Source organism: Lutra lutra, chromosome 1, assembly GCF_902655055.1.
Source record: "Lutra lutra chromosome 1, mLutLut1.2, whole genome shotgun sequence".
Taxonomy (NCBI): Eukaryota; Metazoa; Chordata; class Mammalia; order Carnivora; family Mustelidae; genus Lutra; species Lutra lutra.
The window spans coordinates 191,765,833-191,785,550 of NC_062278.1; positions in this window are offsets into that span (position 1 = coordinate 191,765,833).

A 19,718-nucleotide genomic window follows, 5' to 3' on the forward strand; every position below is an offset into this window, starting at 1 on the left:
AAAGCTTTATTAAAATAATGGTCCATAATCCAGATCACTTATCTCTTAAATACAGTGATCTGCTTCCCCCCTGCTTGCCCCAGAAGGGCTTCCTATCAAGCCACAGTTGACATCTAGCTTCTGAAAAGATGAGTTGCTTGCCCAAGGGGTCATGTGGTCAGTCAGATGTAGAACTGGTATCTAAGTCGAAGTAGGCTTGATTTAAAAGTTCATTCCCGATGTGTCCCTCTCATTTCTTCCCAGAGCTATTGTTATAGCTTTGGTGAGGGCTTTCTCAAAATTTGAAATTCTGAGGCTTTTTCCAGTTTTTAGCCCAAAGAACTCTACTCTGAATCATGAGCTTATCTTCCTCCTTTAAAAACATCTAGCAAGTGTGGGGTTCAAATCCTGCTGCCATTTATTAGTAATTTCAGGCCATTTGGGTTTCTTTCTGTGTCTTAGTTTGGTTTTGTGCATCATTCAGATGATAATAGTAGTATCCTGACCCTAAAGCTTAAGGATTAAACAGAAAAGTTCATGGGAGGGATGCCTGGCTGGCTCAGTTGGAAGAGCACGCAACTATTTATCGCGGGGTCATGAGTTCCAGCCCCATGTTGCGCGTAGATATTACTTAAATAAATATATTTTTAAAAATTCACATGAAATAATAGTTTGTAGTTATTAATATTACTTATTTTTCATTCAACAAATATGTATTAGGTGTTTTTTTAGGGTTCAGAATAAACACGTTCTTGGAGTTGGAGTTTATGGTTCCCGGAGCAGTCATACAAGAGAAAGAAAGTCACACAATATGTCACATGTCATGATAGGGTGGCATGCAAATATTGAGAAGGAGGGTCTAGTCCAACATGGGCAGGGCAGGGCAGGCTTTTGAAGGGAGTGATGTTTTATTTTATTTTATAAATAAATTTTAAAGGTTCTATTTATTTATTTATTTAGAATGTGAGCAAGTGGGGGATGGTCAAAAGGAAAGGGAGAAAGAGAGAAGGAAGGAAGGAAGGAAGGAAGGAAGCAGACTCCCTGCTGAGCACAGAGTCTAATGCATGGCTCAATGACATGACCTTGAGATTATGATCTGAGCACAAACCAAGAGTCAGATGCCCAACTGACTGAGTCACCCAGGTGCCCCTAAGATTTTATTTTTAAGTAATCTCTACACCCAACATGGGGCTTGAACCCACAACCCTGAGATCAAGCATTGCACGCTCTGCTGACTGAACAGCCAGGCGCCCCTGAAGTGAGTGATATTTTAAAGATAAATGAAGTTTGGATAGAATTTTGGAAAGCAAAACAAATTTTAGAAACAGTATATAAAACTATCCAGAGGTGGCATAGAGAAGTGGAAAGGAGGTCAAGATAATTGGAACAGAGAGTATAAAGAGGGGAAAGGGGAGAGAGATGAAGCCAAGAAATGAGCAAGGATCCAAGGCCAACCAGAAGACCTTTCCAAAGTTCAGTGTGAATGAAAGATGGATGCCTGATTTCCCTGATGCTTTTCTCTTACCATGAATGGCCACTGAAATATTCTTTATGTTTTGCTGTACCTTGCAAAAAACCCAAAATGATTCTATCATGTCATCTTAGTTTGGATTCTCCTAGAACCAGAACCCAAAGAGAGTCTTCAAGCACAAGTCGCTTGTTTGGGATGGTGATCCTGGGAAACACCAGTAGGGGGATGAGGAAGTGAGAGTGGTGGAAGGCAGATGGTGAAGAGTGTGTTACCAAGCTTGTTAGCACCCAGGGCACTTGGAGCTCAGTCCTGCTGGGGAACACAAGGATCCCAGGTAGAAGCACCTCTTCAGTTCCTGAGTTACCAACAGTGAAATAGAGGAAGCCTATCTGTTTAACCACCAGATAGGTCGCTGCTGGTCATTAGTTGAGGGATGTCTCCAGAGGCATGAACTCTCTAGCACTCTGGCTTGGCCCATGTGCAGGTCAAGGCTTAGTTGTAAACGCTCTCAGTGGCCTTCCACACGTAGTTGAGGTGAGTATGGACGGAAAGGGGGCAGAATACTGAGTGTCTGCCTTTTTTTAAAAAAAAGATTTTATTTATTTATTTAAAGATTTATTTATTTATTTAAGAGAGAGAGAATGAGAGAACACAACAGGGGGGAAGGGTGAGGTGGGGGGAGAAGTAGACTCTCTGCTGAGCAGGGAGCCTGATGTGAGACTCTGTCCCAGGACCCTGGGATCATAACCTGAGCTGAAGGCAGACGCTTAACTAACTGAGTCACCCACCCAGGTGTCCCCCTGCTACACATTTTCTTTTCTTTTCTTTTCTTTTCTTTTTTTTAAGATTTATTTATTTATTTATTTGACAGACAGAGATCACAAGTAGGCAGAGAAGTAGGCAGAGATTGAGAGGGGGAAGCAGGCTCCCTGCTGAGCAGAGAGCCTGATGCAGGGCTTGATCCCAGGACCCTGGGATCATGACCCAAGCTGAAGGGAGAGGCTTAACCCAATGAACGACCCAGGCTCCCCCTGTTACACATTTCTAAACATGTTAAAAAGAAAAGAAAAGTAAGGATCCCATTCTTGTAACCTCATTTAACCTTAATTACCTCCTAAAGATCCCATTTCCAGATATTGTCACATTGGAGGTTTATTTCAACATATGAAATTGGGGGAACACAATTCAGTCCATAGCAGTCTGTCTTAATTCAAGGGCCCTAATTTAAATGTTAATCTTGTTCAGGTACACTCTCACAGACACATCCAGAATAATGTCTGGGCAAATGTCTGGGGCCCAGTCATGGACACATAAAATTAATCACCACGGTCTCAGACCCAGCAGCCTTGTGTCTCTGCCAGCATCAACGAAACTCTAGCTGGTTAACCTCTTAGCTTGTAGGTAGAGTAAGTTGTCAGATCCTTCACAATTCTTGATGATCTTACCAAGTGAACTCAATTGATTTTAAGACTTTTAATTAAAAAAAGGAGCCATATGCTTTTTGTGGGCTTTTCCTTTGTGCTTGTCAAATACATTGCAGAAATCCTTATACAAAGTAAAATTTTGTGTTTCCTCTAAAATGTTTTAGCCTTCCCAAGTTCTGCCATTGAAAATGCCAGCCCTCTTCTGGAAAATGCCTCTGAACATACATGGGTTGCCATAATCACTGTGTCTGTCTCGCCTCATGCTTCTCTGTTCTCCTTAATGCAAATCCTGTAATCCATCCATTTATGCTGTCTCATAGATTTCCACATCAGTGGGAAGTATGTAGACAACCAGTATAATTACTTGGTACCACAACGGTTTCAAGATGAAACTATCATCCTCTCCCTTCTTATCTTCCACCATATGTTATTTTTATTTTATTTTATTTATTTGAAAGAGAGAGAGAGAGAGTGGGTACAAGCATGGGGAAGGGCAGAGGGAGAAGCTGACCCCCCATTGGGCAGGGAGCCCAACGCAGGGCTCCATCCCAGGACCCTGAGATTGTGACCTGAGCTGAAAGCAGATACTTAGCTGACAGAGCCACCCAGATGCCCCTCACCATATGTCATTAATTTAGCAACGTCTCATTGGGATATTATATGCCAGACACTCTAAAAATCTGGGGACATCAGGATCCATTTGTTTTATAGATATATCTTGGGGTACAGGACAAGACACTGGGACTCTTGTGGCGGAACATGGTCCTTGCCCTCATGGTGTTTACTAGTTCATAGGTACTTAAAGTGTATCTAGTGAAAACACACAAATATAAAATTGTAAATGGAGTAAATGCCATGAACGAAAGGTCCATGAGTGTATGGAATACCTAAACAAGACATTTGACTTAGTAAGTCTTTCCCTGAGGCAAAGCTACATGAGAAGCAACCTTCAAAATTAATAGAAATTAAACAATGAAGGGAAAGAGAACTCCAGGTAGAGGGAACAACATGTGCAAAGGCCCAATGGCAAGAAAGAGTATGGTGAGGAGAAGAGGGTACTGAGTGAAAGCCAAAGTGACAGGAAGTGTAGTGAGAAATTTGACTGTAACAGAGGTGAGGGACAGAGCCTGTAAGACCTATGAGACATATTAGGAAGTTTTATTTAGAACCTTGTATAATAAAGCTTTTGTCTCTCTCTGGGGCAGTGTTCAGGTAGACTAACTGCTCATTTTAGAAGATTTGGTCTTCCTAATATCAGGGTTTCTTAAATATGATGCAAGCCCTCTACATGCACAGCATTTGTCTGGGCCCCTCTGCATGACCATCATTGGACTTGAGAGCCAGGGGGACCAATGTGAACATGAAGTTCACACTGCTTGCTGTGTTGAGTAATGAAGTCCTAAAGAGCAATATGTGATTCCCACCGGAGGGTCTTATGTAGGTGAACCTGAATTGGCTCCCAGCTTTAAGAGATTCCAAAACTGATAGGAAGAACAGATAGCTTAGTGAGGAGTCATGGTGAATCATAACAGGCAGTATGAAATCATGATTAAGAGTGTGAACTCTGGAACCAAACCACCTGGGTTCAGATCCTGGTTTTGTATGTATTATTTTCTGGAGATGACTTAACCTCTTGGTTCTAATTTTTGTCATCTGTAAAATGGGATAAGCAGTATTAAGTAGGTAAAGTGCTTGAAAGAGTCCCTGGTAGCCAGTCAGTACTGAACCAGTGATAGTTATGTTAGTATCATGGTGATCTGGACAAGAAAGAGGTTTTTGGCCCAAAGGGGTAGTTGTAACCCAGAGGAGGAGTCAAACTCAGACGGCTTAGGAGAGGCTCTGCCAATGAGCTAACATTCTTTCAAGAGGACTCAAGGACAGGGACAATATGTCGAAACAAACACAATCAGCAAAAACCTGGAAGTTTGAAAATTAGCATGTCATAAAAACCAAGTACCAGTGTGCCTGGAAGAGTATGTGGCAAGAAGCAGCCAGAGGGGAGCAAAGAGGTCCATGCATCTCAAACTCTACCTTCCAGAGAGCAGTGTCCCTGATACACTGTCTCCTTGGCTTGAATTATCTGGTCTTCTTTGCCTCCCATAATTTAGATTCAGTTAAATGTTTGCACCAATTGGTATGTGGAAACATAGTGCATACCCTCCTTAATTGTTTAAACCTATCAATTAGAATACAGTTGTTTATATACTTTAAAATAGCCTACTAGGAAAATAGATAACACGTTGTCAATAAACTTTATAGATAAAACTTGCAGATGAGCCTACAGCAAGTATCATTCTCAATGGGGAAAAACTGAGAGCTTTTCCACTAAGGTCAGGAGCATGGCAGGGCTGTCCACTATCACCACTGCTGTTCAACATAGTACTAGAAGTCCTAGCCTCAGCAATCAGACAACAAAAAGAAATAAAAGGCATCTGAATTGGCAAAGAACAAGTCACACTCTCACTCTTTGCAGATAATATGATATTTTATGTGGAAACCCCAAAAGACTCCACTCCAAAACTGCTAGAACTCATACAGGAATTCAGTAAAGTGTCAGGATATAAAATCAATGCACAGAAATCAGTTGCATTTCTATACACCAACAGCAAGACAGAAGAAAGAGAAGTTAAGGAGTCGATCCCATTTACAATTGCACCCAAAACCATAAGATACCCAGAAATAAACCTAACCAAAAAGGCAAAGAATCTGTATTCAGAAAACTATAAAGTACTCATGAAAGAAATTGAGAAAGACACAAAGAAATGGAAAAATGTTCCATGGTCATGGATTGGAAGAACAAATGTGAAAATGTCTATCTATGCTAACTAGAGCAATCTACATATTTAATGCAATCCCTATCAAAATGCCATCAATTTTTTTCAAGGAAAGGGAACAAATAATCCTAAAAGTTATATGGGACCAGAAAGTACCTCAAATAGCCAGAGGATGTTGAAAAAGAAAGCCAAAGTTGGTGACATCACAATTCCAGACTTCAAGCGTATTACAAAGCTCTCAGCATCAAGACTCTATGGTACTGGCACAAAAACAGACACATAGATCAATGGAACAGAATATAGACCTCAGAAATAGACCCTCAAGTCTATGGTCAACTAATCTTCAACAAAGCAGGAAAGAATGTACAATGGAAAAAAGACAATCTCTTCAACAAATGGTGTTGGGAAAATTGGACAGCCATATGCAGAAGAATGAATCTGGAACATTTCCTTACACCACACACAAAAATAGACTTAAAATGGATGAAAGACCTGAATGTGAGGCAGGAATCCATCAAAATCCTTGAGGAGAACACAGGCAGCAAACTCTTCGACCTCTGCCACAGCAACTTCTTCCTAGACATATCGCCAAAGACAAGGGAAATAAGGGCAAAAATGAACTACTGGAACTTCATCAAGACAAAAACCTTTTGCACAGCAAAGGAAACACTCCACAAAATCAAAAGACAACTGACAGAATGGGAAAAGATGTTTGCAAATGACATATCAAATAAAGGGCTAATACCCAAAATCTATAAAGGACTTATCAAGCTCAACAGCCAAGGAACAAATAATCCAATCAAGAAAAGGGCAGAAGACATGAACAGATATTTCTGCAGAGAAGACATCCAGATGGCCCACAGACACATGAAAAAGTGCTCCACATTACTCGGCATTAGGGAAATACAAATCAAAACCACAGTGAGATACCACCTCACACCAGTCAGAATGGCTAAAATTAACAAATCAGGAAATGACAGATGTTGGCAAGGATACGTAGAAAGGGGAACTCTCCTACACTCTTTGTGGGAATGCAAGCTCTTGAAGCCACTCTGGAACACAGTAGGAGGTTCCCCAAAAAGTTGATAATAAAGCTACCCTATGACCCGGAAGTTGTACTACTGGGTATTTACCACAAAGATACAAATGTAGTAATCTGAAGGGGCACGTGTACCCGAATGTTTATAGCAGCACTGTCCAAAAGCCAAACTATGGAAAGAGCCTAGATGTCCATCAATAGATGAATGGATATGGGGCACCTGGGTGGCTCAGTGGGTTAAGCCTCTGCCTTCGGCTCAGGTCATGATCTCAGGGTCCTGGGATCAAGTCCCACATCAGGCTCTCTGCTCAGCAGGGAGCCTGCTTCCCCTCTCTCTCTGCCTGTCTCTCTGCCTACTTGTGATCTCTCCCTCTGTGTCAAATAAATAAATAAAATCTTTAAAAAATTTTTTAAAAATTAAAAAATAGATGAATGGTAAAGGAGATGTGATATATATACATATATATGATATATATAGAAATATTATGCAGCCATCAAAAAAATAAATCTTGCCATTTGTTAATGAAGTGGATGGCACTAGAGGGTATTATGCTAAGTGAAATAAGTCAATCAGAGAAAGATAATTATCATATGATCTCACTGATCTGTGGAATTTGAGAAACAAGGCAGAGGATCATAGGGGAAGAGAGGAAAAAATGAAACAAGAAGAAATCATAGAGGGAGGCAAACCATAAGAGACTCATAATGTCAGAAAACAAACAGGGTTGCTGGAGTGGGGATGGGTGGGAGGGATGGGATGGCTGGGTGATGGATACTGGGGAGGGTATGTGTTGTGGTGAGCTCTGTGTATTGTGTAAGACTGATGAATCACAGACCTGTACCCCTGAAAAAAATAATACATTATATGTTTAGAACTCAAAAAAAAAAAAAAAAAAAGAAGAAGAAGAAGAAGAAGAACAGAATACCCAGGAATAAATTTAATCAAGAAATGAAAGATCTACCTGTACAGTACACTAAGAACTATAAGATATTCATGAAAGAAATTGAAAAAGATGTAAGATAAATGGAAAGATATTTTATGCACATGGATTGGCAGAAATAATATTGTTAAAATGTCCATATTATTCAAAGCAATCTATAGATTCAAAGTGAACTCTATCAAAACTCCACTGGCATTTTTTTCACAAAAACAGGAAAAAAAACAGTACTTTGTATAGAACCACAGAAGACTCCAAAGGCCAAAGCAATCTTAAAAAAGAAAAAAAAAGTTGGGGATATCATACTTACTGACTTCAAACTATATTGCAAACCTATAGTAGACAAAACAGTATGGCACTGGTATAAAAACAGACACACAGATCAACAGAAGAGAACAGAGAGCCCAGAAAACAGACACACGTATATCACCAATTAATTTATGACAAAAGAGCCAAGCATATACAATGCGGAGAGGATAATCTCTTTAATAAATAGTAATGAGAAAGTTGGAAGTCACATGCAAATGAATGAGATTGAATCACTGTCTTATATCATTAAAAAAAACTCAAGATGGATTAAAGACTTGAACATAAAGCTTGAAACTAAATCTTAAGTGAAAACACAGGGAATAAGCTCCTTCACACTGGTCTTGATAATGCCAGAAGCAAAGGCAACAAAAGCAAAAATAAATAAATGGGACTATATCAAAATAAAAAGTTTCTTCATAGAAATCCATCAAAAAATTATAGACAACCTATGGAATGGGAGAAAATATTTACAAATACTATATCCAATAAGGGGTTAATACTCAAAATATATAAAGAGCTCCTACAACTTAACACCAAAATAACAATCTGATTTAAAAATTGGCTGAGGAAATTAGTAGACATTTTTTTCAAACAAGACATCCAAATGGCCTTTAGGTACATGAAAAGGTGGTCAACATTACTAACCATCAGGGAAATACAAATCAAAAGCATAATGAGATATTTCACACCTGTTACAATACCTAACATCAAAAAGACAATGGATAGCAAATGCTGGCTAGGATGGGGAGAAAATGGAACCCTTGTAGACTGCTGGTGGCAATGTAAACTGGTTAAGCCAGTTTAAAAACAATATGGAGATTCCTCAAAAAAGTTAAACATAGAACTACCATATGACTGAACAGTTTTACTTCTGGGTATTTATCTGAAGAAAATGAAATCACTATCTCAAAAAGATATCTGCACTCCACGTTCACTGCAGTATTATTTATAATAGCCAAAACATGCAAACGACCTAAGTGTTCACCAGTGGATAATGGATAAAGAAACCACACACACACACACACACACACACACACACAGGACTGCTATTCAGCCACAAAACAAGAAGAAAATCCTGCCATTTGCGACAACACAGGTGAACCTCGAGGGCAAGTCAAAGAAGACAGAAGAGAGAGAAAAGTACTGTATGATGTTACTTATATGTGGAATCTACAAAATCTGAACTCATAGATACAGAGAACAGATTGGTTGTTGCTAGAGGTGGGAATGGGAGTGGTGAAGGAAATATGTGAAGGTGCTTTCCGGTTATAAGATAAGTAAGTCCTGGAAGGTAGTGTACAGCATGGTGACAGTTAACAATAATATATTGTAGACTTGAAAGTTGCTAAAGGAGATCTTTAAAGTTCTTATTAGAAGAAAAAAATGTGTAACTATGTGAGGTGACTGATGTTAAATGAACTTATTGTGGTAGTCATTTCATAATACATATATCTATCACATCTTATCTTGTGCTAATACCTTGGAACTAATGTCATATCATATACCAATTATATCTCAGTAAAACTGGAAAAAGAAAAGTAAAAAAAGGGCGCCTGGGTGGCTCAGTCATTAGGCATCTGCCTTCAGCTCGGGTCATGATCTCAGGGTCCTGGGATCGAGCCCCACGTCGGGCTCCCTGCTTAGTGGGAAGCCTGCTTCTCCCTTTCCCACTCCCCCTGTTTGTATTCCGTTTCTCACTGTCTCTCTCTGTCAAATAAATAAATAAAATCTTTTAAAAAAGGTAAAGAAAAAAGAAGAAACCTTACAGATGAAACTAACTGAATAGATGATAAAAATTGAGAACAGATAGGGGTTAAGTCATTTGTCCAAAGAAAAACATACAGAAACAGGAGTTTTAGCAAGGTGAGTGAACAGATGATTGGCCCCAATGCTATCATTAAATAGTTGTAGCTCCTTTTGCAAGGTTTGGATCCATAGGGTTTATATCTGCAAAATGGGATCATAATTTCCTATTCTCTAAGAATCTCGCCCAGTTATTACGGGCATCAAATGATATCAAATACATTGTAAGGCACATTAAGATGCTTTGAAAAAACAGCAAGAGGTTTCTGTGGCTGAGAGGAGTGAGCAAGAAGGAATGGCAAGGGAAGTGGTCCTAGAGGGAGGCTTTATAAAGCCTCAGGGGAAATAGCTATAATTTTAGATGTGTTCTGAGGAACGTAAGGCATTCTTTATCATTAGCTGCAACTGTGCTGTATAACAAACCATCTCAAAACTCAGAAGCATTTTTTTCTTGCTCACGTATCTGTGGGTTGGCTGGTGATTAGCTGACCTAGCCTAGTTTGGCTCCTGGCTTTGGGTGGGGTTCCAGTCTGTTTGTCCTACCTCTCATCCTCCTTTAACACTGAAGACATGCACAACTGCACAGGCACACTTCAAGCTATCTGCTCACATCTCATTGCTAAAAACAAGTCCCATGTCCTTGTTACAGGATGGAGACATTGACACTGCTTTTAATGCAACCAACTGCAAACCCACACTGCAAAGGGTATGAAAAAAGGGAAGAGTAAGGAATTGGGGACATTAAATCCACCTCTCATATCTAAGAAACTATTAGGGGTTTTGTGGAAGAGGGATATGATTTACTTACACTTTAAAAGAACTGCTCTAAGTGCTCTGGGGAGAACAGATTCTAGGGGGACAAAGGCTATCTGTTAGGAGGCTATTGTTAAACCTTGCTATTTTCAGATTTTAAATTTGTTTTCAGCCTCAGGTAGGTACAAAATGCTCTCATGCTCATTCTTAATTTGAATTTTGTTATAAGCCTAAACAGCAAAAGGCAGCAAAGATTGTTCAAGTTATGCTTATTGGTTTTTGTTGTTGTGTTTGCTTTGGTTTTGGTAAGGTAGTGAATCAGAGCTGTTCTAAGCACAAGGTTCTGAGGTTTGACACACCTAAGCTGTGAACCACAACTCTCCTAGTTAGTGGCAGTGTGACCATGGGTAAATTACTTGACTTTTGTGTGCTTTGGTTTTCTTTACAGCACAAAGAGATTAATAATAATAATAACTCCTCACTCAGGGTTTGGTAAGAAGATCCAATGGGATAAGGTGTGCAAAGTACCAACTTAGTGCTTGGCCCATAAGAAGCAATTAACACACAGTAGTTGTTACTATAATGAATATATTTATACTTCAATATTCACATTATTTTAGTCAAATTACAGACAATAAAAAACTGTAGGAAAGATGGTCACATTATCATAACTGTATCACAGACCAGTTCTAGGTAGCTTTAGAATCAGTTCAATTATGAAATCTTTTCAGAGCATAAATAAATCTGTAGATAAAGACAAAACTAAGTGAGTTAATATCTGTCTCTACAACATTATAGTATAAAAGAGAATATACTTTTCCACTTGTAGTTGAGACTATCATTATTCTTTGTTGAAGCTTCTTCCTTGAAGATATATGCTTGTTTGGTTTGCAAAAGAATGAGTTTTAGAGGGGTGACTGGGCAGGTGTCAAACTGGGAAAAAAAAAAAAAGGAAAGAAAGGAAGGGAGGGAGGGAGGAAAGAAGAAGGAAGAAAGGAAGAAAAAAGGAAAGACAGAAAGACCCAGCCAAAACCAAACTAGTTTCCTGGAGAAATAATATCAAAGCTTGAAGTGATCTGATTATACAGATAAATCAATGGAAATGAGACAAGGTATACTCTGGTTATGTAATCTTCAAATTGCTACCTGTCATCGAGCAATATAAGTGGGGTTGCACAGGCAGAATGGGAAAAGGAATCCAAGTTAACCATTGTGTATGCACTTTCTGTTCCCTGGATGGGAATTATTAGTCAAAGGGGGATTTCAACCATCTTCCTGTCTTCTTCCATTGTAAAGTGTAAAGAATAAGTATTTGAAATTTTTTTTAAAGATTTACCCATTTATTTTAGAGACAGAGAGAGCAAGAACAAGCAGGAGAAGGGGCAGGGGGGAAAGAGACTCTCAAGCAGATTCCCCACTGAGCAGGGAGTCCAACATGAGGCTCAGTCCGGGACCCTGAGATCATGACCTGAGCCGAAGGAAGACACTCAATTGACTGAGCCACCCAGGGACCCAAGCATTTGCATTTTTAAAAGTTCAATAAATATTTGTTGAAAAGCCTGATACTGTGTGAGGTGCTAGGGAGCAAGGACAAGATTACTCCCCTCATGGGGTTCCCAGGATAGACGGAACCACGAACAGGAAGGTCAGTCTGTGTCCAAGGCTGTGCTTTTTGGGTAGGGGAGTCCTTGAGAACACTTTGCCTAATCATAGCTTGAAAATCCCATATATCTTCAATCAGTTTATAGTATTAAATTAACTTACCAGGAAGCTTCAGGGTGTGATGAAAGGAAAACAGGTTTTAGAATCAGGAAGACTCACTTTAAAGCTCTTCTGTCACTTACTAGCTGTGTTTCTTGTGCATCTAACTTCTGAGCCTCAGTTTCCTCATTACAAGCATGAGGACAATAACAGCATTTGCTCTATTGGATAATTATGAGAATCGAAGAGATAAAGTATCCAGACTATGGGAAGTATTCAGGAGAGGAGAGCTGTCAAATATGAATGCATTACTGACTTAGGGTAGTAGAGAACACTAGGTATTACTGTCAGCCAGTGTTTGTCAGTGCAATATTAATATGTTAGCTGCGTGACCTTGAGTCAGTTACTTAGTCTTTCTTTTTTAAAAAAAGATTTATTCATTTATTTGATAATATGTATTCTCCTGAAGTTGTCTCAAAAATAAAAACAGAAGGAAAACTTCCAAAGTCATTCTATGAGGCCAGCATTATCTTGATCTCCAAATGAGGCAAAGACCCCATCAAAAAAGGATTAAAGACCAATATCCCTGAAGAATATGGATGCCAAAATTCTCAGCAAGATCCTAGCTAATAGTAACCAACAGTAGATTGAGAGGATTATCCATCATGACCAGGTGGGATTTATCCCTGGGATGCAAGGGTGGTTCAACATTCATAAATCAATCAACATGATGGAACACTTAAATAAGAGAGGAGATAAGAACCACATGGTCCTCTCAATTGATGCAGAAAAAGCATTTAATAAAATACAGCATCCTTTCCTGATTAAAACTCTTCAGAGTGTAGGGATAATTTCATAAAAATAGTTTCATAAAAACCATCTATGAAAAGCCCACACCGAATATCATTCTCAATGGGGAAAAGATGAGAGCCTTTCCTTTAAGATCAGGACCATGACAAGGTTGCCCACTCTCGCCACTATTGTTCAATATAGTACTGGAAGTCCTAGCAACAGCAATCAGACAACAAAAAGAAATAAAATGTATTCAAATTGGCAAAGAGGAAGTCAAACTCTCTCTCTTTACAGATGACATGCTACCTCATGTGGAAAACCCAAAAGACTCAACCTCCAAATTTCTAGGACTCATACAGCAATTCAGTAATGTGGCAGGAGACAAAAATCCATGCACAGAAATCAGTTACTTTCCTATACACTAACAATCTGACACTAGAAAGAGAAATTAGGGAATTGATTCCATTTACAATAGCACCAAAATCCTTAAGATACCTTAGAAAAAACCTAACCAAAGAGGTAAAGTATCTGTACTCTAGAAACTAGACAACCTTTATGAAGAAAATTGAAGACACAAAACAATGGAAAAACATTCCATGCTCATGGATTGGAAGAATAAACACTGTTAAAATGTCTATCCTGCCCAGAGCAATCTATACTTTCAATGCCATCCCAATTAAAATACCAACAGCATTTTTCAAAGTGCTGGAACAAACAATCCTAAAATTTGTATGGAACCAGAAAAGACCCTGAATTGCCAAGCAAATGTTGAAAAAGAAAAACAAAGCTGGGAGCATCATGTTCCCTGATTTCAAGCTGTGTTACAAAGCTGTAATCACCAAGACAGCATGGTACTGGCACAAAAACAGACACGTAGATCAATGGAACAGAATAGAGAGCCCAATATGGACCCTCAACTCTATGGTCAAATAATCTTCGACAAAGCAGGAAAAAATATCCAATGGGAGAAAGACGGTCTCTTCAACATTTGGTGTTGGGAAAATTGGACAACTATATACAGAAGAATGAAACTTGACCATTCTCTTACATCATACACAAAGATAAACTCTAAATGGATGAAAGACCTCAATGTGAGACAGGAATCCATCAAAATCCTAAAGGACAACATAGGCAGTAACATTTTCAACATTGGCCACAGCAACTTCTTTCAAGACATGTCTCCAAAGGCAAGGGAAACGAGCAAAAATGAACTTTTTGGACTTCATCAAGATAAAAACTTCTGCACAGCAAAGGAAACAGTCAACAAAACAAAGAAGCAACCCACAGAATGGAAGAAAGATATTTGTAAATGACACCACAGATAAAGGGCTGATAACCAAGATCTATAAGGAACTTCTCAAACTCAACACCCAAAAAACAAATAATCAAGTCAAAAAATGTGCAGAAGACATGAACAGACACATCTCCAAAGAAGACATACAAATGGCTAACAGACACATGAAAAAATGTTCAACATCATCAGCTATCAGCAAAATTAAAATCAAAACTGCAGTAAGATACCACCTTACACCAGTTAGAATGGCAAAAATTGACAAGACGAAACAGCAAATGTTGGAGAAGTTGTAGAGAAACCGTTGGTGGGAATGCAAGTTGGTGCAGCCACTTTGGAAAACAGTGGGAGGTTCCTGAAAAAGTTAAAAATAGAGCTACTCAGGGCACCTGGGTGGCTCAGTGGGTTAAAGCCTCCCTTCGGCTCAGGTCATGATCCCAGGGTCCTGGGATTGAGCCCCACATCGGGCTCTCTGCTAGGCAGGGACCCTGCTTCCCTTCCTCTCCCTTCCTCTCTCTGCCTCTCTCTGCCTACTTGTGATCTCTCTCTGTCAAATAAGTAAATAAAATCTTAAAAAAAAAATAGAGCTACTCTATGACCCAGCAATTGCATTACTGGGTATTTACCCCAAAGATACAGATCTAGTGAAAAGAAGGGCCATATGCACCCTAAAGTTCCTAGAAGCAATGTAAATAGACAAACTGTGGAAAAGGCGAGATGCCCTTTAATAGACTAAATGGATAAAGAAGACATGGTCTATATATACAATGGAATATTACTTAGCCATCAGAAAGGATGAATACCCAACATTTGCATCAACATGGATGGAACTGGGGGAGATTACGCCAAGTGAAATAAGTCAAACAGAGAAAGACAATTATCATATGGTTTCATGTATTTGTAGAACATAAGGAATAGTATGGAAGATATTAAGAGAAAGAAGGGAAAAATGAAGGGGGGGGAATCAAAGGGAGAGATGAACCACGAGAGACTACGGACTCTGGGAAACAAACTGAGGGTTTTAGAAGGGAGAGGGTTAGGGGATGGGTTGGCCCAGTGATGGGTATTAAGGAGGGCATGGATTGCACGGAGCACTGGGTGTTACATGCAAACAATGAATCATGGAACATTACATCAAAAACTAATGATGTACTGTATGGTGATTAACATAACATAATAAAAAATTATTAAAAAAGGTTTATTTATTTGAGAAAGAGAGAGGACGTGTGTGTGGGAGCCTGTACATGAGCAGGGGGAGCAGGAGAGAAAGAATCTCAAATACACGCCCTGGGCATTGCAGAGTCCCATGTGGGGTTCCAGCTCAAGACCCTGAGATCACCACCTGAGCTGAAACGGAGATGACTGAGCCCCCCAGACACCCCAGCTACTTAATCTTTCTAAACCTTAGTAAAATGGAAATAATAATAAAATCACCAATGATAGTAAGTGCCTAGTAATTAATAAGCCCTCAGAAAATGTTCGATGTTGTTATTGTTTAAATTATCGAAACTATTTGCTTTATACCTGACACATGATAGACCCTTGATAATGGTGTCTATGTAAAGATTATTATTATGATTATTATGATTAATGGAAATCACCCTATAAGAACACCTGTGCTAATGAAGCACAGTGCCTTAAGTTTTATCTCAAATCCTGGGTTGGAGGAAGGCTTTTGGGCTTGTCATGGTGACACTCATTCAAGCCTATCTATTATAACTTTTCTGGCAGTTACTAAGATTTATATTCTAGAAGACACTGCCCCGGGCATGGTCATTTATAGAGCAGAGGCCAAGGATCTGAAGGATGCTGTTTTGGAGGTAATTTATGGGTTGGAGCCAAGGGTATCAGTACCTGGTGGTTTTATGTGTAACTGCATTCACATATAAAGCCATAGGGATAATCAGGTCAATTACACCCACAATCCAAGTGCCAAACAGGCACTTGGATTCAATTATCAGGATATTTCAGATGAAAATGATTGAGGCCTGCATTGTCTGGGTAATTGCTTCTCTTCTAATACCTTCCACTCTGTGAAGACAGGCCCAGGCTAAACCTTAGGTAACTTTTAACAAAAGATGCTAAACTATTTCCTTTCATTCTTGGGGTCTTGGCTACACACATTGTCAAGAATCAGTACAGCTTTTCTCCCATCATTAATTCGTAATTCAAAACTCTGGGTCTCATCCTTAGCCTTTAAAATACTCCAGGAAAGTGCTTGTTTTCAGAACAGGTGTTTTCCTGTTACAGATACCATGGGGGTGGGGAGGTAGGAAACTATGGACTTGGTTTCAGGAGGCTTGGATTTCAGTCCTAACTTTATGGCTGCAAATCATTTAATATTTCTGCTTTTCTATTTTAACTGTAAAATTGGGGAAAAAGTGTCTGCTTTGTCTTCCCTCATAATGAATGTGAAAGAAGCTTTTAAACTAAAATATCTTGCAAATGACAGGATTTATATTAATGCCTTTATTTTTGATGCCTTATGGAATTGTTGTGGCATTGTCGGGCCATCACATTTTTAGCTAATGGATTTACAGACAAGAATATTACATCTTTAATTTTTTAAAAATCTTTTTAAAAATTTTTTTTTAAGATTTTATTTATTTATTTGACAGACAGAGATCGCAAGTAGACAGAGAGAGAGGAGGAAGCAGGTTCCCAGCTAAGCAGAGAGCCCGATGCGGGGCTCGATCCCAGGACTCTGGGATCAAGACCTGAGCTGAAGGCAGAGGCTTTAACCCCCTGAGCCACCCAGGCGCCCCTACATCTTTAATTTTTAATATTATATTACTTCCCCCAAATTGGCTAAAAATTAGGTAACTATACATGTTGATGCTATACTTTCAACATTTACAGTTTACTGGTAATGCTACTAAAACCTTGTTGAAGGCTACTTGACTTCGATGAATGTTCTTTAAACAATGGATGGCCACTGATATTTGAGGCATTGTCCACAGGGTTTCTAAAAGCATTGAATGCACGCAAGTAATTACACAAGGAGACGCTGCAGTTGTCAAGCTCCCACACACACATTTGTCTCATCCTCCTCCCAAAAGCACAATATCACATCCAGGATGGGACTGGAAAGGTCACAGCTTCCTTTACAATATGCAATTAAGCCACCTAATCATGCATATTGCTCCAAATCAACATGTTCAAGATTATAGTATTGAATCCAGCACTGAGCAACTCCAGCCATATGGGAATCAGATATCATATTGCAATTGTTTCCTTGGCATGCTCCATGGCAGCTCACCCACCATGTTGACATTTTAGGGTGGAAAACACGTCACAGTCCAATAGGATTTAGCTGTGACTCTAACATGCAATCATGATGACTTACTAGCCAATTAACACAAGTAGTTCATTTCAAATGAAGGACTCCCAAATGCTTGCTCTTACAGTTTAAATGCTTCTGGCCCCGGCCCTATACTTTTCGTGGAAGGGAACTGGTTCCTGGGCCATATTTGGAAGGCTCATGAAATGTTCTTTGTGAATTTTACCAAACATGGAATGACATTTCAGTGTTGACATAGGCTGTGGAAACTTACATTTAGATACACTCCCACACACATCCTTCTGACACAGTAGATCAGACCAGATGTGTTATTCAAGTACTCATGACTGGGCAACAACTTTCATTTGTTTGAGCCTTCCTATTGATTCTTCCTGTTTTTTAGAGAAACACTGGTTCTCTCCTGGGGAAGAGTGCACCACTCTCTTAGAGCCTGCTGTTAGAGGATAGTAACAATGACATTAATGACTGTTAAGTGTTTATCGTGTGACATGCACATAATTTATATCATTGAATTCCCATGTTAATCCCTGAGCTGGATACTACTGTCTTCTGTGATATCAGCTCATGGATCAACAAGCTAGATTATTATGTCTTTAATTCATAGGTTAGGAACAGTAGACTAATAGGATTAATGACATCTCTGGGGTTGTTATAATAAGGAAAATGAAATTTCAGGTGAAGATCTGGCTCATAGTAATCAATGTGACAAGAGTGGATTTACTTTATCTCTAGAGTCACATAAGTTCCAGAACTGAGAATTTCCAAGCCTCACCACCATTGCACCAATTTGCCTAAAGGATAGGTCATGGAATTGAGGTTCAAATCCATGACCATTTTACTCTAAAACCTGTGTGTTTCCTATCATACCACCCAAGCAATATCAAAGCGCATCCCACAAAATGCAAGTTCCACCAGAGACTCCATGAGGAAAACAAGAGTCTGTGATCAAATGATTTTGGGGAATGATATCTACCTGTCTACTCTGAATTCACAATAAACGGTATATTCAATGTCCTGAAGAGTTCTCCAATAGAGAGATGTTTGTTTAATCAGATTTGTTGTAACTATTCGTCCATAACACTTTTTAAATAAAATGTGATGCTTGTTAACATTTCATGTAATGCCTAATTTGCATTGCACAGAGTAGAAAGATTATACTAGATCCCACTGTAAGACTGACATGCAATGTGGCATATCTGAGGTCATTGTAATGAGGAAAATGAAATTTCAGGTGAGGATCTGGCTCATAGTAATCAATGTGACAAGAGTGGATTTGCTTTACCTTTAGAAACATCTAAGTTCCAGGACTGAGAATTTTCAAACCTCACCACCATTGCTCCTGTATATGTTTAAAGACACCTGATGCTCTGGTTCAGGGGATATTCCAACATGGAGAAAAAGTGGGACCTCTCATCCTGAACAAACTGAAAATCAATGACTTGATTTTTCAATCACTCCATAATCTAGAGGGAGGTGAATTCAGAAAAATCACAGTCAAGTTCTGCTTACCTGGAGCAGAAGTTGATAGAACCATAATTGGTATAAAGATATAGTAATTGGGATGAATTGCTGGAGGCTGAGTGTGGAGTAGCAAGAGAGTGAGCCACTTCTCGGTGCCACAGTATTGTGGGGGCACATGGTCATGGGCTTTACTCGCAGGAACTGCATTAGGTTCTCACAGCGCAGATCCAAAAAAGATTACCTTGTATCTCTGGGATAGAAAGGAGGAGAGAATCATGAAATAAACCCAAAGCCTTTTCTGCAAAAATGGCTTACTCTCCAGGGGAAAAGACTTTTTTCTGGAGCCTTATATCATCTGGGATCTCTCTCTCTCTCTCTCTCTCTCTATATATATCGAGAGAGAGAGATCTATAGATATATAGATATATAGATAGATCTATATCTATATATCTATAGATCTCTCTCTCTATATATATAGATCTATATATATATATCGATATATATATATCGAGAGAGAGAGATCTATAGATATATAGATATATAGATAGATCTATATATCTATATATCTATAGATCTCTCTCTATATATATATATAGATCTATATAGATCTATATAGATCTATATATATAGAGAGAGAGAGAGAGAGAGATCCACATACAGCCATAGGGAGATCATACTAAAG